A 19,646-nucleotide genomic window follows, 5' to 3' on the forward strand; every position below is an offset into this window, starting at 1 on the left:
GGAGGCAAGAGGGGCAGCTTTCACTGAGTGGGCGCACCAGTTCACCCGCTCCTTGGACTACTGGTTCGCAGGCTGCCAAGTGACCTCCCTGGCCCAAGCCTCCCAGCTCAAGCTCCTGGAAAAAGTTTATGATCACTCCCCGCTGGAGAATGGGTCAGGGACCGGAGATCCTGAGACGATAGATCAAGCTGCTGTCCTTGCGGATCAGTTTTTGGATGCCCAGCGCCTGGTTCATCCTGAACCTTGCCCAGCGGGCCGCTCCCCTGCAGCTCCAGCTTGCCCACCGGTGGCCCACCAGTACTCTCCAGCTCCACCGGCGCAACCCCGCTCCTCCGGGCTCAGTTCAACCATGCACAAAAATTAAAAAACATAAGATAAACACAAATGTCAATTGGATGCGCCTAAAAAATTAGCAAATTCAACTAATAGTGTTAATATTATAATAGTGTCCAACTCGTATTGTTGGTATATTCAAAAATTATTATTAAAAGTGAACTAGATCTGTAGCAAACGGATCTAGTAACTATTTAGTCAAAAAAGAATTTTGTGTTCACAGTGTAAATCTTGCAATATGTGATAAGTGAACTCCCTTTTTGTATAAAAATATAAAGATATATAAATAGTGCAGTGATGTATACACAAAAAGTGGATGTATTAAATCAGGAATTACTGATAACTACATATATACTTTCATATACGTGGTAAATTATATCATTCATAAAGAATTCAGACAAAAACTGTGATGTATATGTCAACTTATCAGTTCATATATGGTGATAAGTCCTCAAGATATACTGTTGCCTCCTCTGCGGGGATGGATTAGATGTCACAGGACAAATATAATGTCGTCAGTGGCAGGCTGCTTCTTCTGAATGTAGTTGGAATACGCTCCTATGATACCAAAGATAAGACAGAGAAACTTTCTCTGTCTTATCTTCAGTTCAACCATGGATGTTATGGGTGCAATCAGATGGGTCATGCCCGATCCAACTGTCCAAGGAATACAACCCCTGCTCAATGGACAAGAGCTCATTGCTTGGAGTCAGACAGCCCCGCTGACCGCACTACTTGGACAGAAGAGGAATTTGGAGTACTGCATGAGGTGGACACGGTACAAGCAGCAACGGGCATCAACTGCCTACATCACTGCCATGTCGTATGGATTAACTGCCGGCAGGCACAAGGACTATGGGACAGCAGAGCTACCATTAAACTTGTACAGCCACACCTGGTCAATTCGGACTGGATGAGGAAGTCGATTACAGTTTGTGTGGCTGGGGGTAAGGAGCTCCGGAACCATACAGCACAAGTTCATCTGGTTTGGGGCGCCGGTTCCCATGCTGTAGAAGTAGGGGTCATGACTCACTTACCAGCAGAAGTCTTACTAGGAAACAATTTAGGGTACCTAGTCTCCTCCTTCGTATTGGATGGCTCAACTGATGCTTGCCCTGTCACCACAGGCCAGCAAGCCAGACTCCAGGCCACCGCACTCGACACGGGGACAAAGGTAAGCCACTACTCTCTGACTTCTACCCCCTACCATTTACCCCATCCCCTGAGCTTCCCCCACTGACTTCGCCCAGGAGATGTTGAGTGACCCAACATAAGCCTCATATCTTGCCCGGGCAGGGACCAACCCAGGGGGGCTAGGAGTGGACCTGGAACATCCAAACCACCACCAGGCTTACTTCGGATAGAGCAGCGGTACACTGGTCTTAAAAGAAGTACCCTTAAAGATTTGTTGGAAATTTGTGGACAAGTGGAAAGCAACAAATCCAAGGCAGCGATCATTGCTGAGCTAATGGAAGGCGATCGAGTCAGCAATCAGGCTAGTTAGCCCGGCAGCAGCCGGGGCAGTGATCGGGTTAGCGAGCCCTCAATGGGGGGAAGGAGATGTCCAAGGTCCAGCAAGATATCCGGTGGTGACTGGCACTCTATGAGACCATCCCACCACTGCAGGGCATCACCAGTGCTGACAGAGTTACCCTCCTGATTGGGAAGCTGGCGGGGAGAGCATTGGATGCCTTCGAGGCTATCCCCTTGGAAGAAAAAATAAATTATGATGCATCCTAGCTTGATACGCCATCATGCCGGATGCTCACCAGCTGAAGTTCAGAGGTATGAGGAGGCAAGAGGGGCAGCCTTTCACTGAGTGGGCGCACCAGTTCACCCGCTCCTTGGACTACTGGTTCGCAGGCTGCCAAGTGACCTCCCTGGCCCAAGCCTCCCAGCTCATTCTCCTGGAGCATTTTTATGATCACTCCCCACTGGAGAATGGGTCAGGGACCAGAAACTTGAGACGATAGATCTAGCTGCCATCCCTGCGGATCAGCTTTTGGATGCCTAGTTCCCGGTTCGACCTGGACCTCGCCCAGCGGGTCGCTCCCCATGCAGCTCCAGCTTGCCCACTGGTGGCCCACCAGTAACCCCCAGCTCCAGTGGCACAACCACGCTCCTCCGGGTCCAGTCCACCCTGGATGTTACGGGTGCGATCAGATGGGTCATGCCTGATCCAACTGTCCAAGGAATACAACCCCTGCTCAAAGGACAAGAGCTCACTTCTTGGAGTCAGACAGCCCCGCTGACCCCACTACTTGGACAGAAGAGGAATTTGGAGTACTGCATGAGGTGGATCCGGTACAAGCAGCAACGGGCATCAACTGTCTACATCACTGCCATGATGTATGGATTAACACAAGGACTACGGAACAGTGGAGCTACCATTAAACTTGTACAGCCACACCTGGTCAATTCGGACAGGATGAGGAAGTCAATTACAGTTCGTGTGGCTGGGGGTAAGGTGCTCCGGATCCCTACAGCACAAGTTCATCTGGCTTGGTTCGTCGGCTCCCATGCTGTAGAAGTAGGGGTCATGACTCACTTACCAGCAGAAGTCTTACTAGAAAACGATTGGTGGCACCTCCTTTGTATTGGATGGCTCAACTGATGCTTGCCCTGTCACCACAGGCCAGCAAGCCAGACTCCAGGCCACTGCACGCGACCCAGGAACAAAGGTAAGCCACTACTCTCTGACTCTATTCCTACCATTTACCCCATCCCCTGGGCTTCCCCCACCGACTTTGCCCAGGAGACGTTGAGTGACCCGACATTATCCTCATACCTTGCCCGGGCAGGGACCAACCCAGGGGGGCTAGGAGCAGACCGTTTTGAGTGAGACATAGGGCTTCTATACAGGGTTACAGAGGGGGCGGGAGCAGGAAGATGCCCAAGCTCTGGTTGGTGGTACCACAAAAGTATTGGTATGACCTTCTCCGCCTAGGGCATGACATTCCCCTGGCAGGACATCTAGGAATCACTAGAACCCACCACCAACTGACTCAGACCTTCTTCTGGCAAGGGATTACAGGGGACGTAAGGCAGTACTGTTGGACCTGTGACATTTGCCAGAGAGTAGGCAAGACAGGGGACAACTCCAAAGTCTCCCTGCACCCCCTCCCTATCATCAACAAACCGTTCAGCAGAGTAGCAGTTGTCATTGTTGGCCTCTTGCCCTGTCCCAGTCCCTCGGGGGAAAAAGTACATCCTGACAGTAGTAGAGTACGCCACCCGATACCCGGAGACAATCCCCCTGGCCAATATCCAGGCAGAGACAGTAGCCAATGTGCTGCTCTGGATATTTGCCAGAGTGGGTTTCCCCCGGGAAATTATCTCAGACTAAGGAACCCAGTTTACTGCTGAGCTCACCCGCAGCTATGGAGGCTTTGCGTTATAAAACCCCTGCTGAGTTCTCCATACCACCCCAGACTGGCTGTGTGAGAGGTTTAATGGGACCCTGAAGCAGCTACTTAGGATGTTCTTGGCCTCTCACAAAGATTGGGAAAGATACCTGCTGCACCTCCTGTTCACTTACAGAGAGGTGCCCCAGGACTCCACTGGGTTCTCCCCCTTTGAGTTAGTATATGGCCGGAGGGTGAGGGGGCCCCTAGACCTATTTAGATCCCACTGGGAATGGTCGGTTGTGGAGGAAGGACCCTCCATCATAGGGTATGTCCTAGAGTTTAAGGACCAACTGAAGGACCTTGCCGCTCGCGTGCGAGAGAACCTTCAGATTGCTCAAAGTAGGCAGAAACGGTGGTACAACAGGAATGCTCGTAACCGCACCTTAGACGTAGGGTAGAAGGTCCTGGCCCTGAAACCTACCCAGACCCACAAGCTGTAGGCCACTTGACAGGGGCCCTACCGAGTGGTAGAGCAGGTGTGTGACACTACCTACCTGGTAGCCAAATGTTCATATGACTGGGTCCGCCAGACCTTTCATGTGAACATGTTGAAGGTGTACCAGGAGAGATCTGAAGAGGTAGCCGCCATATGCACTCCTGCCATGGAGGACTCAGAGAGTCTCCCCATTCCGAAGCTATCCAGGCAGAATAGGGCGCCCGTAGGCATAGGGGACATAAAGTTAGATGAGATGCTAGGGACTGTGCAGCGGGAGAAAGTCAGACATGTTCTCCACTGACCCTGGGTACACCACAGTAGCGGTGCACTGAGTGGAGACCCTGGGACAGGCACCCCTGCAGCATCTGGCATACCGGGTCCCTGAATCGGTTAGGGAAATCATGTGCAGCAAGCTCAGAGAGATGCTGGACACAGGCGTTATTGAGCCGTCCAACAGTCCCTGGGCATCCCTGGTGGTGCTGGTACCCAAGCGAGACAGCACCACCCGATTTTGCGTAGACTAACATAGGCTTAACGACAGAACCATGACCGATGCCTATACTATGCCCCGGGTGGATGACCTCTTGGACCGCATCGCCCACGGTAACTTTCGACATTAGACCTCTACAAGGCATCACCCCATTCGGCCTGTACCAGTTAAAGGTCATGACGTTTGGGATGAAGAATGCTCCGGCGACCTTCCAGAGGATGGTAGATCGCCTCCTCAATGGCCTCCAGGATTATGCCTGTGCATACCTGGATGACATTGCTATCTACAGCAATACCTGGGAGGACCACTTGGTCCACCTAGGCACCGTTTTGGACCTGATCAAGGCTGCGGGTTTGAAGCTGAAGCCAGATAAATGTATGGCAGGGCGCTCGGAGGTCCAGTACCTTGAACACTGAGTAGGCTGTAGGAAGCAGCGACTGGAGCAGGCCAAGATTGAAGCAGTCATGAACTGGCCAACCTCCAAGACTAAAACCCAGGTCTTAGCCTTCCTAGGGACAGCAGGGTACTACCACAAGTTTGTCCTAACTATAGTGCCCTGGCCAAACCTTTGACCGACCTGATGCGAAAACAGTTACCCCGACAAGTCTTGTGGTCCCCCGAGTGTGAGGCTGCCTTCCAAAACCTAAACCAAGTTTAAGAGATGTAGACCTAAAAGGACACAAAATAGAGGGATATTTCCCTTGTATATCTTGCAAAGCCTGCAAGTATAGCAGTAAAAAAACTAGTGTAAAATCAAGTGTAACTCAAAAAGAATATAAAATCAGAGACCAGATAAAATGCTCTGATAAAAATGTTGTGTATATAATAGAATGCCCATGCCATAAGCAATACTTGGGAGAGACCTCACGTATGTTGAGGGACAGAATTAGAGAACATATCCTAAATATAGAAAATGGATATGAAAAACATTTGCTCTCTAAACATTTTAAAGAAGAACACAATCAGAATCCGAAAGGCATGAAATACTGGGGCTTGAGAAAGATTAAACAAGATTGGCGTGGGGGAGATATTAATAAGAAACTTTTAAGGTCAGAAGCAGAGCTAATTTTTAACTTTAAAACCCTTACTCCCTTAGGCCTTAATGCAGAGCTAGATCTTAATCCTTTTATATAATGTATTTTTAAATAATACATTTTAAAATGATGCAGATGATATGATTTTATTAATTATAGAAATATATATATTTTTTACAAGAAGATTTTAAAGTATATGACAAGTTTTAATATATAATTTTAATATATAATTTTAAAATTCATTTTGTATTTAATAATAGGAAAGAAATACTCAACAAATAAATACATCTATATTATATTAGTTTTGGTATAGATTCATTTAGATTAACATGAAAGTTGTTTAAAAGAAGGTAGTCAGGAGTTTTGAATTTGGGTTATTAATAATTTATTATCATTATTATGTTCTGAATACTCTATTAGATAGAATTTATCAAGTAAGGGAATAAATGCGATTAAATCAATTATTGTTTCCATTTTCACAAAATGTCCGTTGGATTAAATGTATTCTATTATGTCTATAATTAAATGTTCCATTTTCAAAAGAATAAGTTGGGAAAATTGAAGAAGTAACCGAGAAGTAACTGAAAGACAAGTTGTCCCTTTAAGAAAAGACATATCCCTTTAAAGATATCTGCATAAGAGGGCTGCTGTACAGGAACAGACTCATCTTGAAAAAAGCATTAAGCTGAAACGCGTAGATGAGTGAGGATCGTGTCCGTTCAGCTGGCCAGCTTTTATAACGGAATTGTTATCCCTATACACAGCAGCCCAATCGTGCAAGTACCACGGGTGATTAAGGAACCAAGAAAAACCTCTAGAGACCTTACTACTAAACACCCTTGAAAGATATCGATACCTTTGAGGAATTACATTACAGAATTTCAAAAAAACTGCCACCGGTAACCCGACCTGGCTATTGGAGCAGCGGAGTAATCACGTGACACACACGTCACAGCCGAGGTAACGGCTAGTTTGGAGACACTAACAGCGCTGCAATAGAAGGAATAGCAGTGTCGGGGAAAGGTAAAAGAAATAAAAACCTTTCGGATTCTGGTGAGTGACTATCAGTTTTTATTTTGGGACATTTTAACCCATGCATACAGAGGATACAAGGGATTGTTTGTTATGAATACTGTTTTAACCAACGACTGCTAATCACCCAATGTATAAAACATACAGCAATAAGAAAGATCTTTTTGGGGACATAAAAGACTAAAAATAGCAACATAAAGACGACAACGTATTTATTGTGTTACAAGAAGAAAAAGTTTTTTCGAATACATAAAAGGAACATTGTTGCAGATATATTTGCGGTCTAATAGAACCGTGTCTATGTTTGCCCCTAAGCATTTGGGATATTAAGTTGTGTTAAACAAAAAGCAGCTTATTAAGATATTATTAACTATAAGGTGCACCTTATAATATTTTAAAGTGTTTTAATATATATTGTGAAAATAAAGTATACATTGAATTTATTATATATTTTTTAAGTAGTTATACTTTACTATATGGTAAAACTGCATTTATAATTTATTTCCGAATAGAAAATAGGTAGAGCTGTTTGCAGCGCACTCTGTTTCTTCTGCATTATATTTATTTGGTGTGGGTTTTTGGGAAACCACACAATATAGAGTTGCTTTATTCTACCACCAAGGGTTTACTTTTCCTGTTGTTTTCATATATTTTTTCCCTTAAACCCTTATAGTTAGATTCAAATACTATGGATATATTTAAAGTAAGATTAGATTTATTTACTGAAATAGAAAAATTGGAGGATTCTACTGAACCTATGACACAAGTTCCATTAGGGAACATTCCAGAGATGTGTGAGGATCTGGAAAAAATACTAATTAAAGAGATGAAGCAAAAATTAGAAGTCAGCTTTTTGCAAAAATACATTAATCTAAATATTGTGCCTAGGGGCTTGAGATTATTAAAGGATTGTACTTTTCAATTACAAGAACCCCTTCAAAAAGAATGGTTTGAGACCTTAAGTAATGCATCTGTGACTCTAATGAAAATAATTGTAAAATCGAGGAATATCAGTTTGAGGGAATTTGGAGAAAAAATTGAGCATCTAAGTAATGAACTATCCCCCTGGAATATGGAGGCAGAATATAAAAATATACAAACAAATATTATAAATAATCTAAAGGATATAAAAAAAGAAACTATTGAGATGAAAATGAGAAAAATGAATAGAGATATAGTGGATTATAAAAATACTGATAAAAATAATGATATCCAATCTCCAGAAATTGAAATAGATAAACCACAACCAGAAAATGATCAAAAATGGAAGATTTTTTCTAAAAAGAATAATAAAAAGAATATGAAATCAAATTCTTTTGCAAATAGAATTTATTTAGGGAATAAAAATATAGAACAAAATAAAAGTAGAGACTCTGCTTCTAATCAAAGAATACCAGGTGAACATTTTAAACCTAATTCAAATTATAATAATAATTGGAATAAAGAGAGAAACATTGAAAACTATAGTTTCCCTACATATAGAAGAGATAATTATAATAGAGAGCGAAACACTGAAAATTATGGCTATTATACACACCAGGGTGACAACTATAATAGGCCCAGGTATAATTATAATAAACAAAATTGGAGAGCTAAAAAAGAAGATTGGAGACAAAAAGAATCAAATTGGTCCACTTACAACAGATTTGAGCCCTTAAGAGATCTGGATTTAAGAACTAATCTAGATAGCCCAAAACAAGGCACCTCAGTCTCTTTTTTAGGAGAGGACAGGAGAGAAACAGACAGAATGAAACAGAAAAAAAGAGAAAGAGAGGAACCAGAGGTAGAGGAGGAAAGAGAGAAACAGAGAAGAATGTGGTAGACAAACAAGGAATTTTTAATCTAAGCTCTATAGAGTTGAGCGATATTCAATATAAAGTATTACAAAAAGGTCTGACATTCGCACCATCAAATAAATTGAATAAATTCAACACTTTGATAAATGTAAATAGCTTTATTCGAAATGTCACTCTAAAAAGATATTTTATAAAAAATCCCATAGAGCGTGAAATAGATAATGATAAAAGAGGCTTTCATCATACTAATTTTAAGCCTAAATCTCATTTTTTTCCAACTACAGAAAAGGGCAGAAATATAGAAATGTTTGAGAGGGCAGTTAAAAAAGATATTGAAAACATGAATGTAGATAAAATGAAATATAATCTTACAAAAAAGGAAAATGAAACTCTGAAGGATCTACAAAATAATCAACTAATTACTATTAAGCAAGCGGATAAGGGAGGGGGGATTGTTATATTAGATACAGGAGAATATGAAAAAGAGGCTAATAGATTATTGGATGACAAGGAAACATATAAGAAAATAAAAATAAACCCCACTTCCAAACTAAGCAAAGAATTAGTAAAATTATTAGATAAAGCACATAATACAGGAATTATTAATGGGAAGGAATATGGTTTTTTAAATATAGAATACCCACGAATACCAATTTTTTATTACCTCCCAAAAATACATAAATCCCTAAAAAATCCCCCGGGTAGGCCTATAATTTCCGGGATAGAATCTATTTCTTCAAATTTGTCAGAATATGTGGATAGTTTCCTTCAAGACTATGTAATTCGCCTCCCATCCCATTTGAAGGATTCTACAGAATTAATAAAGATTTTAAAAAATATTAAATGGGAAAAAGATTTTATTCTAGTAACATGTGATGTGTGCTCCTTATACACGAGTATTAAGCACACTCTAGGTTTACAGGCAGTAGAATACTTTTTAAATAAGAGGGGAGAAATGCCCATAGAACAAATTCAATTTTTACTCGATAGTATATCTTATATTTTAAATAATAATTACTTTAATTTTAATAATCAATTTTATTTACAAATAAAAGGAACGGCGATGGGCACCAAGTTCGCCCCCAGTTATGCAAACCTTTTCATGGGATTCATAGAAGAAAAGTTAATTCATGGATCACACTGGGAGGCGAACTTGGTGCTCTATCGTCGTTTCATAGATGACATAGTTTTAATATGGAAAGGGGATAAGGAAATTTTAGATATGTTTTTAGAGGATTTTAATAACAATGAATTTGATATTAAATTAACTTATGAAATCAGCACTAGCAATATAAGCTATTTGGATGTAGATATTGAAATACATAACAATGAAATTATTACAAAAACTCATTTTAAGGAGGTTGATTCAAACGGTTACATTCATAGTAACAGCTGTCACTATAAAAAATGGTTAGAAAATATTCCCAAAAATCAATTTCTACGAATAAGAAAAAATTGCACTAAACAGGAGGATTTTGAACTACAGGCCAATCATTTGGAGGGGAAGTTCAAAAAGAGAGGTTATAATAAAGAACTTTTAAACACTGCTAGAGTGGAAGCTAAAAGAAAAACTCAGCAAGATCTATTACAAAGTAGAATGAGAAAAGAGTGCAATAATGAATTTCTAAATATCCCTTTTATTACGGATTATAATATCAATCATAACAAATTAAGAGATGTTCTTAATAAGCACTGGCACTTACTTCAAAGAGATCCCTATATTGGTGAATCTCTTACTGACAAACCAAAAATAGTGTTTAGAAAAACAAAGAATTTTAAAAATATATTGGCACCTAGCACTTTTAAACCTATGAAACCAAGTTTAAGAGATGTAGACCTAAAAGGACACAACATAGAGGGATATTTCCCTTGTATATCTTGCAAAGCCTGCAAGTATAGCAGTAAAAAAACTAGTGTAAAATCAAGTGTAACTCAAAAAGAATATAAAATCAGAGACCAGATAAAATGCTCTGATAAAAATGTTGTGTATATAATAGAATGCCCATGCCATAAGCAATACTTGGGAGAGACCTCACGTATGTTGAGGGACAGAATTAGAGAACATATCCTAAATATAGAAAATGGATATGAAAAACATTTGCTCTCTAAACATTTTAAAGAAGAACACAATCAGAATCCGAAAGGCATGAAATACTGGGGCTTGAGAAAGATTAAACAAGATTGGCGTGGGGGAGATATTAATAAGAAACTTTTAAGGTCAGAAGCAGAGCTAATTTTTAACTTTAAAACCCTTACTCCCTTAGGCCTTAATGCAGAGCTAGATCTTAATCCTTTTATATAATGTATTTTTAAATAATACATTTTAAAATGATGCAGATGATATGATTTTATTAATTATAGAAATATATATATTTTTTACAAGAAGATTTTAAAGTATATGACAAGTTTTAATATATAATTTTAATATATAATTTTAAAATTCATTTTGTATTTAATAATAGGAAAGAAATACTCAACAAATAAATACATCTATATTATATTAGTTTTGGTATAGATTCATTTAGATTAACATGAAAGTTGTTTAAAAGAAGGTAGTCAGGAGTTTTGAATTTGGGTTATTAATAATTTATTATCATTATTATGTTCTGAATACTCTATTAGATAGAATTTATCAAGTAAGGGAATAAATGCGATTAAATCAATTATTGTTTCCATTTTCACAAAATGTCCGTTGGATTAAATGTATTCTATTATGTCTATAATTAAATGTTCCATTTTCAAAAGAATAAGTTGGGAAAATTGAAGAAGTAACCGAGAAGTAACTGAAAGACAAGTTGTCCCTTTAAGAAAAGACATATCCCTTTAAAGATATCTGCATAAGAGGGCTGCTGTACAGGAACAGACTCATCTTGAAAAAAGCATTAAGCTGAAACGCGTAGATGAGTGAGGATCGTGTTCGTTCAGCTGGCCAGCTTTTATAACGGAATTGTTATCCCTATACACAGCAGCCCAATCGTGCAAGTACCACGGGTGATTAAGGAACCAAGAAAAACCTCTAGAGACCTTACTACTAAACACCCTTGAAAGATATCGATACCTTTGAGGAATTACATTACAGAATTTCAAAAAAACTGCCACCGGTAACCCGACCTGGCTATTGGAGCAGCGGAGTAATCACGTGACACACACGTCACAGCCGAGGTAACGGCTAGTTTGGAGACACTAACAGCGCTGCAATAGAAGGAATAGCAGTGTCGGGGAAAGGTAAAAGAAATAAAAACCTTTCGGATTCTGGTGAGTGACTATCAGTTTTTATTTTGGGACATTTTAACCCATGCATACAGAGGATACAAGGGATTGTTTGTTATGAATACTGTTTTAACCAACGACTGCTAATCACCCAATGTATAAAACATACAGCAATAAGAAAGATCTTTTTGGGGACATAAAAGACTAAAAATAGCAACATAAAGACGACAACGTATTTATTGTGTTACAAGAAGAAAAAGTTTTTTCGAATACATAAAAGGAACATTGTTGCAGATATATTTGCGGTCTAATAGAACCGTGTCTATGTTTGCCCCTAAGCATTTGGGATATTAAGTTGTGTTAAACAAAAAGCAGCTTATTAAGATATTATTAACTATAAGGTGCACCTTATAATATTTTAAAGTGTTTTAATATATATTGTGAAAATAAAGTATACATTGAATTTATTATATATTTTTTAAGTAGTTATACTTTACTATATGGTAAAACTGCATTTATAATTTATTTCCGAATAGAAAATAGGTAGAGCTGTTTGCAGCGCACTCTGTTTCTTCTGCATTATATTTATTTGGTGTGGGTTTTTGGGAAACCACACAATATAGAGTTGCTTTATTCTACCACCAAGGGTTTACTTTTCCTGTTGTTTCCAAAACCTAAAGACAGCTCTAATTTCTGCCCCTATCCTGGCTGCTCCTAACCCATCCAAACGTTTTTGTGTCCATACAGATGCCTCTATGTTCGGGTTGGGAGCAGTGCTAAGCCAGGTGGATGAGGAGGGCCATGAACACCCCATAACTTATATTAGCAGGAAGCTACTACCCAGGGAAGTAGGCTATGCAGCAGTGGAAAAGGAATGCTTGGCACTGGTGTGGGCCCTTAGGAAACTGAAACCTTACTTATATGGAAGAGCCTTCACCATGCTCACTGACCAAAACCCCCTGGTCTAGCTCAACAGGGTTTCTGGCGACAATGGACGGCTGCTACGGTGGAGCCTAGCCTTGCAGCCCTTCAATTTTGCTATTCAGTACTGGCCGGGACGGAACAATGGGAATGCAGATGGACTCTCCCAGCAAACTGAATTGGAGTAGCACACCAGATAGCCTGAGGATGACCCGTATGGATCTAGTCGCGTCTGCCAGACTTTACGGGGGGAGCACTGTCACGGATACCAGGCTGCCAAGGCTACCTCCACCCCTTCCTACCTGAATTACTGTGCTTTGCCCTGTTTTCTGGCCCATTGTGGATTACTGTGTGCCCCAAACTCCCTCCTTCTTGTGTTTTCACTACTTATACTTCATCTTGAAAAGAGCTTATCTTTTGCCGCCTAGCTCCTTCTCGGCTGGCCGGACTTATGAAACTACTAGCCGGCCAGGCTACCCAGGAATCCCGCTAAACTTTACCCTAGGTTGCTCCAGAGGCCCTTTGTCCCAGAGCTCTGCTCTTTCGGGGATTTTGTTGTGCCTTTGTTGGATAAGGGTTGGGGTGATTGCCGAGGGGGAGCTCACCCCACCTCAATAACTTTGCCAAGCTGCCGTTCCGGTCCCCACTAATGAATCATGTCGCTTTTTGGACTTTGGCATCTGGGGACCGAGGGCTCTCCAACAACATCCTGGAATGGCCGCCGCTCCCCCTGGGATCACCCCCAAACTGCAACCTAGATATTGTGGGGTTTCTATGAACCTATGGCTCCCATGGAGGTATGTCTGGAGGGGTGGGAAGGGCAGGAGATCCTGGGAATAGATAAGACTCTTATCAAGATGAGAATGGGTATATTAGCTGTGTGGTTTTCCCAATAAAGTATTTTCGTGTTTCACCTTAATACTGGTCTTGTCTGGTTATTAGGGTGGGTTCTTGCTAAAATCACTTTCTCCGCTCTACAGGTACAGGCTCCAGGTACAGAAAGGACCCTTTTGGCGGAGCTACCCAGTTGGGGTAGCCGGAGTCCATCACACTGTGTATATGACTTTATGTGGATTTGGGTCTGAGTACATGGTTGTGAATTTGGCTGTGTGTTTATATGGGAATTGTATAACTGAGGGTGAATGTGTTTGTGGTTGTGTATGTTGTTGCATGAGTGTGAATGTGTATATGTGTGTGTGGTTGTGTAAATAGCTGTGTACATGGTTGTGTATGTGTGGCTATGTGTATTTGGTGTTTGTATGTAAATATGTATATGGCTGTGTGTATTTGGTGTGTGTTTGCAACTGTGTATGTGGTTGTGTATTTAGCTGTGTGTTTTCTTTTTGTATATATGTGTTTGTGTGTGCATGTGTTACTTGTATATATATATATATATAGTTGTGAGTGAGTGTCTATGTATGTGTGTGTATGTATGTATGTATGTGTGTGTATGCGTGTGTGGTTGTGTATTTGTATATGTGGCTGTGTGTGGAGTTTATGTATTTAGCTGTGTGGCTGTGTTTGTGTATATATGAATGTGAGTGCATGTGTTTGTGTGTGTGTGTGACAGTGTGTTTGATTTTGTGTGCATGAGTGTTTGCTTATATGTGTATGTATTTGTGTGTGTGTGTCCAGATGTGTGAGTGTCTCTGTGATTGTGTATGTGTGTGTAGAGATATATGGGTGGGGTTGTGCATGTGGCTGTGTTTGTGTATGTGGTTATATATGTGTCTCTGTAATTGTGTGTGTGTGTATGTAGCTGTAAAGGTGTTTGTGCATATAATGGTGGTATGTGTGTGTATAGTTATGTATGCTGCAGTATGTGTGTGTATGTATCCTGTTGTAAAAGATGGCATGTTTCTTTTATCTAAAGATGGTATTTTATGCCTTTATATATATTTGATTTTAATAGGCATTACTAAACTGTGCTTAAAGTTATTTATATTGTTAGATTTAACATGCATTATTTTATCACTCTTTAAAATGTTTAAGAAATGCTATTCACTTTGTTTAATTTGCATATATAATATAATTGAATTTACCAGAAAGTAATATATTGGAATATTTGGATAAAGGGTGCACGATATCTGAGAATACATCAATAGGGTTCCCTTGGGTTATTGTGATCAGCATAAATGTAATAGTTTGTGTTCGGACAGTACACGCCTGCTGATACATGAGGTCATTTTAGGCTGAGCGCTAAATCATGAAACACGAATGCACTGGTTTAATGACAGTATTTCTGCCATATTAACCCAATAACCAGTGGGAAATATTACTCTGCTCTTTATCTACTTTCTCTTTAGGCATTTTAAAATAATGTGCTATACGTGTGTTCCTTTCCTGGGTAGAGGGTTAAATGGAATGAGATGGAAATGTTTGCATTCTGCGGTAATTAGATCTGTGGTTGCCCTGGATAATGTTAGAGACAATTCAAAGTTAATTATGGTAAAAATGTGAACAAGCTGTGATTGGCCTGTCATGTCCCTGGTCCTGAACTCCAAGATTTTCCTGGATTTGCTTACCCAGCTGCCAACATTTTGGGACTAATGAATCAAAGCAAATGATGTGATTTGTTTGCACATGAACATTATCATGACAGTAATGTGTGCTGCTTTACCCATAAGGCAGAGTGTGCAGCTGGCGATAGATACCTGACCTGCAGAGGGAGTTGGTTGCCAGCACTTAAAGGGACACTGAACCCAATTTTTTTATTTTGTGATTCAGACAGAGCGTGAAATTTTAAGCAACTTTCTAATTTACTCCTATTATCAAATGTTCTTTATTCTCTTGGTATCTTTATTTGAAATGCAAGAATGTAAGTTTAGATGCCGGCCCATTTTTGGTGAACAACCTAGGTTGTCCTTGCTGATTGGTGGATAAATTCATCCACCAATCAAAAACTGCTGTCCAGAGTCCTGAACCAAGAAAAATGCTTAGATGCCTTCTTTTTTATATAGAAATAGCAAGAGAACGAAGAAACATTGATAATCGGAGTAAATTAGAAAGTTGCTTAAAATTGCATGCTCTATCATGAAAGAATTTTTTTGGGTTCAGTGTCCCTTTAAAGGGACAGTCTACACCAGAATTTTCTTTGTTTATAAAGATATATAATCCCTTTATTACCCATTCCCAGTTTTGCATAACCAGCACTGTTATATTAATACACTGTTTACCTCTGTGATTGCCTTGTAGTTAAGCCTCTGCAAACTGCCCCCTTATTTCAGTTCTTTTGACAGATTTGCATTTTAGCCAATGAGTGCTGGCTCCTAGGTAACTCCACAGGCATGAGCACAATGTTATCTATATGGCACACATGAACTAACGCCCTCTAGTTGTGGAAAGAATGAAAATGCATTCAGATAAGAGGCGGCCTTCAAGGGCTAATAAATTTGCATATGAGCCTCCTAGGTTTATCTTTCAACAAAAAATAGCAAGTGAACAAAGCAACATTGATGATGAAAGTAAATTGGAAAGTTGTTTAAAATGACATGCACTATCTGAATCAAGAAAGTTTATTTTTGATTAGACTGTCCCTTTAAAATAATTTAAAGGGACATCAAACCCACATTTTTTTCTTTCATGATTTAGAAAGAACATACAATTTTAAATAACTTTCCAATTCACTTATATTATCAAATTTGCTTTATTCTCTTGATATCCTTTGTTTGAAAATATCTAGATAGGCTCAGTAGCTGCTGACTGGTGGTTGCACACAGATGCCTTGTGTGATTGGCTATTTCTTCAAAAAAGGATATCTGATTAATGAAGCAAATTAAATAATGGAAGTAAATTGGAATGTTGTTTAAAATTGTATTCTCTATCTGAAATATGAAATAAAAATTGTGTGTTTCATGTCCCTTTAATCACACTAATAGGTGATTTTCCTGCTCTAGAACAGGCACTTTATACTACAGGTCACAGCACAGTTCAGTCTAGGGTAGGGTGGCCATATTGCCCCTTTAAAACGGGACACATATGAAAAATACATATGTCAGGGTTTTTATAATGGAACATTATTCTAAACATTTCTTTAAACAGCCCTGACATATGTATTTTTTAATCAGTGTCCTGTTTTAAAATGGAAATATGGCCACCCTAGTCCAGGGCCCTTAGCCATGAATGGAATTCAGGGTAAAGGCCCTTACTGGGTTCAAGTTGCTCTTTCTGTGTAACATTGTTGCAAATGTGTGGGGGGGTCCTACTTACCGGTATAAGAAAGGGAGTCATGTAGGCCCTGGCCTCTTCTAGCTTCCTGGTCTTGGAAGGATTTTCCCAACCGGCCTCCCAGTGTGGTGGCTGCCAATCGGAATTCATAGCACCGCTAAGGTGGCCAACTAGTTTGGCTCCCACAGGGTCTAGAGGTCTGGTAATTTTACACTCCCCTGTGGATAGTCATGTTGTACGACTCAACAGTCTGTGGGCCCCTAAGGTTTGGAGTGGATGGTGACATCCTAGCTAGCCGGTTGGTCTGGGCCCTGGCAGCAGCAGTGTGAGAAGAGAGTGACGGCCATTGTGCCACGTGTGTGCCTTGGGTGCTCCTAGGGGAAATGACCCTGTCCTTTAAATGCTGTTTTTTTTCACAACACCAGTGAAATGTAAATTGTGATGAATTAAAGTGCCCCTGTTTTTAATCAAATTGTTTAAAACCGTGCACTTTAGCATCAAAATTTACATGCAATTTAAGCCACACAATGCACTCTCTCTCATATTCTCTCTCTCTCTCACACACACATGCACACTCTCTCTCATGTCTCTCTCTCACACACACACATGCACACTCTCTCTCATGTTCCCTCTCTCACACACACACATGCACACTCTCTCTCATGTCTCTCTCTCACACACACACATGCACACTCTCTCTCATGTCTCTCTCTCACACACATGCACACTCTCTATCATGTTCTCTCTCTCTCTCACACACACACATGCACACTCTCTCTCATGTTCTTTCTCTCACACACACATGCACACTCTCTCTCATGTTCTCTCTCTCACACACACATGCACTCTCTCTCTCATGTTCTCTCTCTCACACACACGCATGCACACTCTCTCTCATGTTCTCTCTCTCTCACACACACATGCACACTCTCTCTCATGTTCCCTCTCTCACACACACATGCACACTCTCTCTCGTGTTACCTCTCTCACACACACATGCACACTCTCTCTCGTGTTACCTCTCTCACACACACATGCACACTCTCTCTCATGTTCTCTCTCTCTCTCACACACACATGCACACTCTCTCTCATGTTCTCTCTCACACACACATGCACACTCTCTCTCATATTCTCTCTCACACACACACATGCACACTCTCTCTCATGTTCTCTCTCTCTCACACACACATGCACACTCTCTCTCATGTTCTCTCTCTCACACACATATGCACACTCTCTCTCATGTTCTCTCTCTCACACACACATGCACACTCTCTCTCATGTTCTCTCTCTCACACACATGCACTCTCTCTCTCATGTTCTCTCTCTCACACACACACATGCACACTCTCTCTCATGTTCTCTCTCTCTCACACACACATGCACACTCTCTCTCATGTTCCCTCTCTCACACACACATGCACACTCTCTCTCATGTTCCCTCTCTCACATACACATGCACACTCTCTCTCATGTTCTCTCTCTCTCACACACACATGCACACTCTCTCTCATGTTCTCTCTCTCTCTCTCACACACATGCACTCTCTCTCTCATGTTCTCTCTCTCTCACACACACACATGCACACTCTCTCTCATGTTCTCTCTCTCACACACATGCACACTCTCTCTCATGTTCTCTCACACACACACACATGCAAACTCTCTCTCATGTTCTCTCTCTCACACACACATGCACACTCTCTCTCATGTTACCTCTCTCACACACACATGCACACTCTCTCTCATGTTCCCTCTCTCACACACACACATGCACACTCTCTCTCATGTTCCCTCTCTCACACACACATGCACACTCTCTCTCATGTTCCCTCTCTCACACACACATGCACACTCTCTCTCATGTTCCCTCTCTCACACACACATGCACACTCTCTCTCATGTTCCCTCTCTCACATACACATGCACACTCTCTCTCATGTTCTCTCTCTCTCACACACACATGCACACTCTCTCTCATGTTCTCTCTCTCTCTCTCACACACATGCACTCTCTCTCTCATGTTCTCTCTCTCTCACACACACACATGCACACTCTCTCTCATGTTCTCTCTCTCACACACATGCACACTCTCTCTCATGTTCTCTCACACACACACACATGCAAACTCTCTCTCATGTTCTCTCTCTCACACACACATGCACACTCTCTCTCATGTTACCTCTCTCACACACACATGCACACTCTCTCTCATGTTCCCTCTCTCACACACACACATGCACACTCTCTCTCATGTTCCCTCTCTCACACACACATGCACACTCTCTCTCATGTTCCCTCTCTCACACACACATGCACACTCTCTCTCATGTTCCGTCTCTCACACACACATGCACACTCTCTCTCATGTTCTCTCACACACACACACATGCACACTCTCTCTCATGTTCCCTCTCTCACACACACATGCACACTCTCTCTCATGTTCTCTCACACACACACACACATGCACACTCTCTCATGTTCTCTCTCACACACACACATGCACACTCTCTCTCATGTTCTCTCTCTCTCTCACACACACACATGCACACTCTCTCTCATGTCTCTCTCTCACACACACACATGCACACTCTCTCTCATGTTCCCTCTCTCACACACACACATGCACACTCTCTCTCATGTCTCTCTCTCACACACACACATGCACACTCTCTCTCATGTCTCTCTCTCACACACACATGCACACTCTCTATCATGTTCTCTCTCTCTCACACACACACATGCACACTCTCTCTCATGTTCTCTCTCTCACACACACATGCACACTTTCTCTCATGTTCTCTCTCTCACACACA

Source organism: Bombina bombina, chromosome 2 (genome assembly GCF_027579735.1).
Source record: "Bombina bombina isolate aBomBom1 chromosome 2, aBomBom1.pri, whole genome shotgun sequence".
Classification (NCBI taxonomy): Eukaryota; Metazoa; Chordata; class Amphibia; order Anura; family Bombinatoridae; genus Bombina; species Bombina bombina.